The sequence below is a fragment of the Mus caroli genome, chromosome 6 (genome assembly GCF_900094665.2).
Source record: "Mus caroli chromosome 6, CAROLI_EIJ_v1.1, whole genome shotgun sequence".
Lineage (NCBI taxonomy): Eukaryota > Metazoa > Chordata > Mammalia > Rodentia > Muridae > Mus > Mus caroli.
Genome location: NC_034575.1, coordinates 68,076,657 through 68,083,048, shown reverse-complemented (window position 1 = coordinate 68,083,048; position 6,392 = coordinate 68,076,657). Strand labels below are relative to the sequence as shown.

Sequence of the window (6,392 nt, the reverse complement as noted above, 5' to 3'; positions counted from 1 at the left end):
TTTCCAACTTGCCACACCTCCCCTCCCCTCTGAATTCCAGCGGCTGAGCTCTTGGTAGATAGAAGTACAGCCTTCCTGAGCCTTTGTGGCCACACACAGGCATCCAACAGGCACTCTCTGCAGAAAGACTTCCTGGGGTCTCTGTGCACAATAACATCCCTATTTAAACCCCAACTTTTAGTCTGTTCTTTTAACTCTATTATATTAATAGAGATAAAAGGATAAAGAGATGAAGAGTTGACTGAACACTTAGTACTTTCTCTATCTGAACTCTCAAAATAATACTATAAGGTAAGCATTATTTCTTAATTTTTTTCTGATGAATAAACTATGTACCCGATTATCCACTCAACAAGAATACTCTGACCTACTGTGTGAAAATTGTGCTGGGATTCTATTTCAAATCTACAAAGAAACTTTGTAGTAAGGACCATGAAGAAAATTAAAGCCCCCTTTTAGATCAAATATAGTTGAAAAAAAAGTCTCAAAATGTAGGGACGATTTGAATTAAGAGTAAGGAGAAATTTCTGGTTGTGAAGGAGTCAGGATATCTTCATGAAGAGATGACAACTCATTCAGAAGCATAAAAATGCCTGCTGCAGAAGTTATGTGTAAGAGATAGAAAGACATCTAGGAGACTGGAGGAGCTGGAGTGGGGAAGCTGGCATGGGAGCTGGAGACAGGGCCTCAGCAGATGGGAAGGAGGCTGCTCCCCCAGTACAGTGCAGATGCATAGAGGCAGATAGGCATTTTTAGTAATGGCGATTATGGATTTGATCTAATTTATGTTAGAAAATATACATCAACTCTCTGTCTTTCGTTTGTTTTTTGTTTGTTTGTTCGTTTGTTTGTTTGTTTTTGAGACAGAGTTTCTTTGTGCAGCCCTGGCTGTCCTGTTACTCGCTCTGTAAACCAGACTGGTGTCAAACTCAGAGGTCTGCCTGCCTCTGCCTCCTGAGTGTTGGGATTAAAGGCGTGCACCACCACCAGATATAACTCACTGTCTTATAAATATTATTATTTAGAATGAAGTCAAGTGTGCTTTGTCTGTTTGGGGAGTAGAGATTGAACTTGGAGCCTCACATTTGCTAGGAAAGCAAATCTACCACTGAGCTATAGCTCATTCTCCCCTATTTGTGGTCCTGGGACTTGAGCTCATGGCCTTGAACATACATGCTGGCAAACACTCTCTGAGCAACTTCCTTAATCCCAAGAATAAGGAACATCTTAGAAAAAACTTGAATTTCCTTCCTTCTACTAGAAGATAGGTTCTTGACATAGATTAGGAATGTAATAATTTAGTCTAGTATAGAAAGCACATTTTAACTAAAAGTTGCAAAAGAGCAGATTTCATTGATGAGATGGGTCACTAAAGTATTGAAAGACCAAGAAGAAGAAGGCTTGAGATGGAGTGTGGGATAGTGTCCTTGCTTCTATAGGCTTGCAGGTGGCTGTTGCCTGTAGGTGTGGATGCAATCCACATTGATTAGGATTTGAATCATAAAAAAAGGAAGCAAAGCCAAGGCCGAGAGGCATAGGCAATGACCAGGGTAGGGCATCTGAAGATATGACAGATTCTGGTAACAGGAGATTAGAACGTAGGAACAAGCAGGAGCCTTGGACTGGAGAGTTTCTGCAGTCTTAACAGACCTCTTAGAGATCCAGGACAGGTGAGCATGAAGGGATGGCAGGAGTTGGATGCAGCCTCAGAAGTTTCATGTGGTCACCATGGTGATGTTTGTGCCATCTGCTGAGGGGCACAGTGGAAAGAGAAGCAGCCAGCCTCTCTTTCCCCATCTCCTAGAAGGATTTTCCTCTCATATCTCTTACTATAGAGCCGTTGTTTGGATTGCCCTCTTCTTCAACAATACCCAGCTTCACATCTTTTCCTTCTGGTTGTCAAGGTGATTGGTGGAAGGAGGTTCCGTTCTGTTTCCAACCAGAGGCTTTATGGTTCAGGGTATTCAGGCAGGCTCAGTGAGTATTGAGGAAACAACTTTTTCTCAGCTTCCTTTAGCTTCTGGCAGATGATTTGTCCATTGTCAGATATTCCATACCCTTCACATCCCGAGGTCTGGAGCCAAAGAGACATTGAATAGTTAAGAACACTTACTGTCCTTGAAGGGGACCCAATTTGGTTCCCAGCCTTCATGTTGGGTGGCTCACAACTGCCCATTACTCCATCTCCAAAAAAATTTGACCCTCTTTTCTGGCCTCTGAGGGCATCTTTGTGTACATGTACACATAGTTAAAAATAAAGCAAATATTAAAGAAAATAAAAATCTGAGAGCAGACTGAGAGCCTGTACCAATGGCCCAACAGAAATAGCAAAAGACAGATTGTTAACAGGTCTGTTTTGACTTTCCTCCCTGCTTCACATCTGTTTTAGGGTTTCATTATTATTATTATTATTATTATTATTAATTTTATTGGTTATTTTATTTTTTTACATTTCAAATGTTATTCCCTTTCCTGGTTTCCCCCAACCTTTCCTCTTCCCCCTGCTTCTATGAGGGTGTTCCTCTACCACCCACCCACTCCCATCTCAATACCCTAGCATTCCCCTATACTGGGGCATTCAGCCTTAACAGGACCAAGGGCTTCCCCTCCCATTGATGCCAGATAAGGTAATCTTCTCTTACATATGCATCTGGAGCCCTGAGTCCCTCCCTGTATACTCTTTGGTTGATGGCTTAGTCCCTGGGAGTTCTGGGTGGTTGATATTTGCAATAAAAACACCATGACCAAAAGCAGTGTAGGCAGGGAAGGACTTGTTTGGCTTACACTTCATTAAGGCAGGAAGTCAGGACAGGAAGTCAAACATGGCAGGAACTTGGAAGCTGGAGCTGACACAGAGGCCATGGAGGGATTCTGCTTACTGACTTGCTCCTCGTGGCTTGCTCAGCTTACTTTCTTGTAGAACCCAGGATCACCAGCCCAGAGTTGGGCATCACCTTCAGTGGGTTAGGCCATTCCATATCAATTACTAATTAAGAAAATGTTCTACAGCAGTGGTTCTTATCCTGTGGATCATGACCCCTGTGGGGAATCAAACAACCCTTTCACAGATATTTACCTTATAATTTATAACAGTAGCAAAATTACAGTTATGAAGTAGCAATGAAAACAACACAAGGAACTGTGGGAAAGGATTGCAGCACTGGGAAGGTTGAAAGCCACTGCTTCCCAGGCTGGCCTACAGCCTGATCTCATGAAGGCACTGGGCAGTTTTTCAAATGAGGTTCCCTCCTTTCAGATGACTTTAGCTTCCAGGTGACATAAAGCCAGCCAGCAGAGCATCCCTCAACCGATGAGATTCTGTGGGTTCCTAAATGTTTAAAGAGCTAGCAGTTTTGGAAAAGAAGTTCTTACAAATAAAAAGACACAGTTGCTATTCTTTGCTTTTGGCTTACCAGTATCTGATTGGAAAGGTTTTAACTTGTGGGAAATAAACCTACGAATTAGTCAAGGGTCCAGTGTGAAACTAGAGACAGTGTTTGAGGGTTTGTAATAATAGTTTTGTTTGTTTCCTTTTGCCTATTATATATCACTTTCTGAGGGATTTGCATGCATCTTTATCTGTATCTCTGGGGCTTAAGAATGTTGTTGAGAAAGGCATTCAGGTCATGTATGTTGAGTGGCTGATTGGATAGATAAAAATAAATCAAGTACCACAAACCTTGCTTTCAGGAGCCTCCTGTCAGGATCCTTGATTACCTATGGGAACAACAACAACAACAAAAGCCTTTCAAAGAGTAAAGATGAAACAGAAGGGAGATCTATGAGAAGCCTGGAGTCTACTCAACGGCATCTTTATAAACATTCACGGAAGGGTTGAGGATGCAACTCAGTTGGCAGATTACTTGCCTGTTATGCATGGAAACCTGGGTTGTCACTCCAATACAGCATAAAACCAGATATGATGGCACATGCCTATGCCATGGAGGTGGAGGCGAGAGGATCAGAACTATAAGGTGTCAAACAGCATTTCATAGACACTCTAAAACCCATGCCTTTGGTGGGCAATGTTCTCAAGAAATAGCAGAGACAATACAGAATTCCATGGCATACAGAGAACTTACAAAACGTGCATTGCCCACAGAGGGTGGTGAGACAGATCACGCCACTGGCTGATAGGCGTGTGTACGAGGATCGTTTTCAGTCAGGTGGACACCTCTGGCCCAAATTCTTCATTTCACTGGAGCTTTTGACAATTCAGTTAAATTTCAACCACATTTTATTTGACTGAACTATTCCCTGATAACTTAAGAGGACCAGGGCTGTCAGCCCTCTCAGCCTTTGCTGATAATATCCTGGAACGGAGTTAGTTTTCAAAACCAGGGCAAAGGGAAACCTCAATGTCTTGAGGAAGAACAGCAATGCTGATTCAAAGAGGGAAGCAAACCTTTATTTACAGAGATGTATGCCCTGGCGGGAACAGCCAACATTCAGTGGTGAACTTTATCCTACATGGCATAGCTTACCAATTTTCACTTATGCCCACAGGAACAGCCAGGATGTGGTGACTACCTTTATTGTCCAATATTACCTAGGCTCACTCACATCTGAGCGCATTCCTAAGCACCTGTTTGGCAGACGAGATGCTGACAATTACCCCATCTTAGCAGAGAGACTCGGCTTTGAGGGAAAGTATGTTGACTGAGTTCACACCCTCCTGAGGCAGCAGAGAAGACAGACCTTCTGAGAGCTATCTCCAGAGGCCTCTACTCCCTAACAAGCCTTCATTTCATAGTTTCGTCCTGAACAGAGGGTAACTGTTTGTATTTGAATGAAGGACACTTACCTGGGATTTGGAGATTTCCCTTTTGTCTTAGTTAGGGTTACTATTGCTGTGATGAAACACCATGGCCAAAAGCAACTTGGGGAAGAAAAGGTTTCTTTGGCTTACACTTCCACACTGTTGTCCATCATTGAAGGAAGTCAGGACAGGAGCTCAAACAGGCCCAGAACCTGGAGTCAGGAGCTGCACTAGGCATAGCATGTCTATTCCACGACCATCATAGAGTAGACTACTGAAGCCTGCTAGTCTTGCCAGTGAAGCAAGAACTACACAGAGAGAGTTAGATCTATGGCAATGTTAATGTGACCACAACACTCTATATGAGGGTATGGGACCCTCACCTAGGACTCCAGCCATTACACCCTTCTACTTCTTACATGACCTTGGAGACACTAGAATGTACATACAGGAAGTAGAAAGTAACTCAAAGTGAGACTCTGTGACGCAGTTTCCATGAAGTCATTATCAGGGATGGGGTGAGACTTTGTGGTGATGCGATTGTTTGGAGGTCACCCAAGTGTGGTCCCTCACCTATGGCCTGTAAATAATCCCAATAAACTCACTTGTTCACCAACCTGGACTTCGCTGTTTTCCAAGTTTCACTCTGGTCTGTTGTTGGTGCCCTATCTGGGGGTGAAGAAACATTTGTTCACATTTCCCAAAGAAAAGTGAATTCAGTAAGAGTTTTTTGTTGAATTGTAAATATTAAGCCTGGAAGCTTTGAAGTCTTTCTTGTTAGAGCCAATGCGGTTATGAAGGGGCAAGACTTATGTCCAACTCTCTGAGATGACTCTTTCTCTCAAAATTTCTAAAGGCTCGAAGAGAATGTTCTCACTCTATGCACACTGAATGCTGTGCCCATCTTCCATGTGTGCACTGAGTTATGAAACTAAGTTTGCTTTTGACATTTTTTTTTTAGTATTATTACTACTATGATATGACATAGTAGGGGGGAACAAGTGTCAAGTAGGGGGCTACAAGCTTGCATGTAGATGTCTGTCATAGAATGACCTTAAGGTTGGTTCTTTCTTTCTATGTTTATGTAGGTTCTAGGAGTTGAACTCAGGCTGTGAGTCTTGTACAACAAGAGTTTTCCCTTCTGAGCCATCGAGTCAGTCCATCTTTGATATTTTTTAAGAATGGCACAATTCGAACACATTTGCTGGTCAGAACACTTGCCCAGAGATAGCACTTCCACCAAAGAATGGATACCAATTCCTTCTATATTTTCAAGAACAGTAAACCTTATATCCAAATAGCTTACATGCAACTCTATATCCAAATATCTTCAGAAGTTTCTCCCTTTTCCCCTTAAATCTTTCTGCCTTCCCAAATGGCAAGACAGGTCAACAGTGCATGTCCAGTGAGTGACCTGAGTTCAATTCTCATGTCAAAAGTAAAACCATGTGCACCGGTGCACATCTGCAATCCCAGAATGCCTCTGATGAGATGGGAAGCGGGATGGGAAAATTGTCTGGCGCTTCTGAGTCAGTCAGCCTGGAGAATGCCATGCAGCAAGAGAAGCAACAAGAGAGACTGACTGCCTCGGGGGCAAGGTTTCCTTCCGTTGATAGAACCGACTCCGAAAAGC

The 6,392-nt window shown here is 42.9% G+C and overlaps 2 long non-coding RNA genes across 2 annotated transcripts; both read right to left on the bottom strand.

Moving 5' to 3' along the window:
• Positions 1-1,327: 1,327 nt before the first annotated feature.
• On the bottom strand, positions 1,328-2,822 carry LOC110296754. The gene is made up of 2 exons (XR_002378206.2): positions 2,785-2,822; positions 1,328-2,074 (listed from the first exon to the last, which is right to left on the bottom strand). It is a non-coding gene; the product is annotated as an uncharacterized LOC110296754 (long non-coding RNA).
• A 54-nt stretch (positions 2,823-2,876) lies between these two features.
• On the bottom strand, positions 2,877-4,202 carry LOC110296753. Its single transcript, XR_002378205.2, has 3 exons — positions 4,083-4,202; positions 3,680-3,717; positions 2,877-3,039 (listed from the first exon to the last, which is right to left on the bottom strand). It is a non-coding gene; the product is annotated as an uncharacterized LOC110296753 (long non-coding RNA).
• Positions 4,203-6,392: the final 2,190 nt, after the last annotated feature.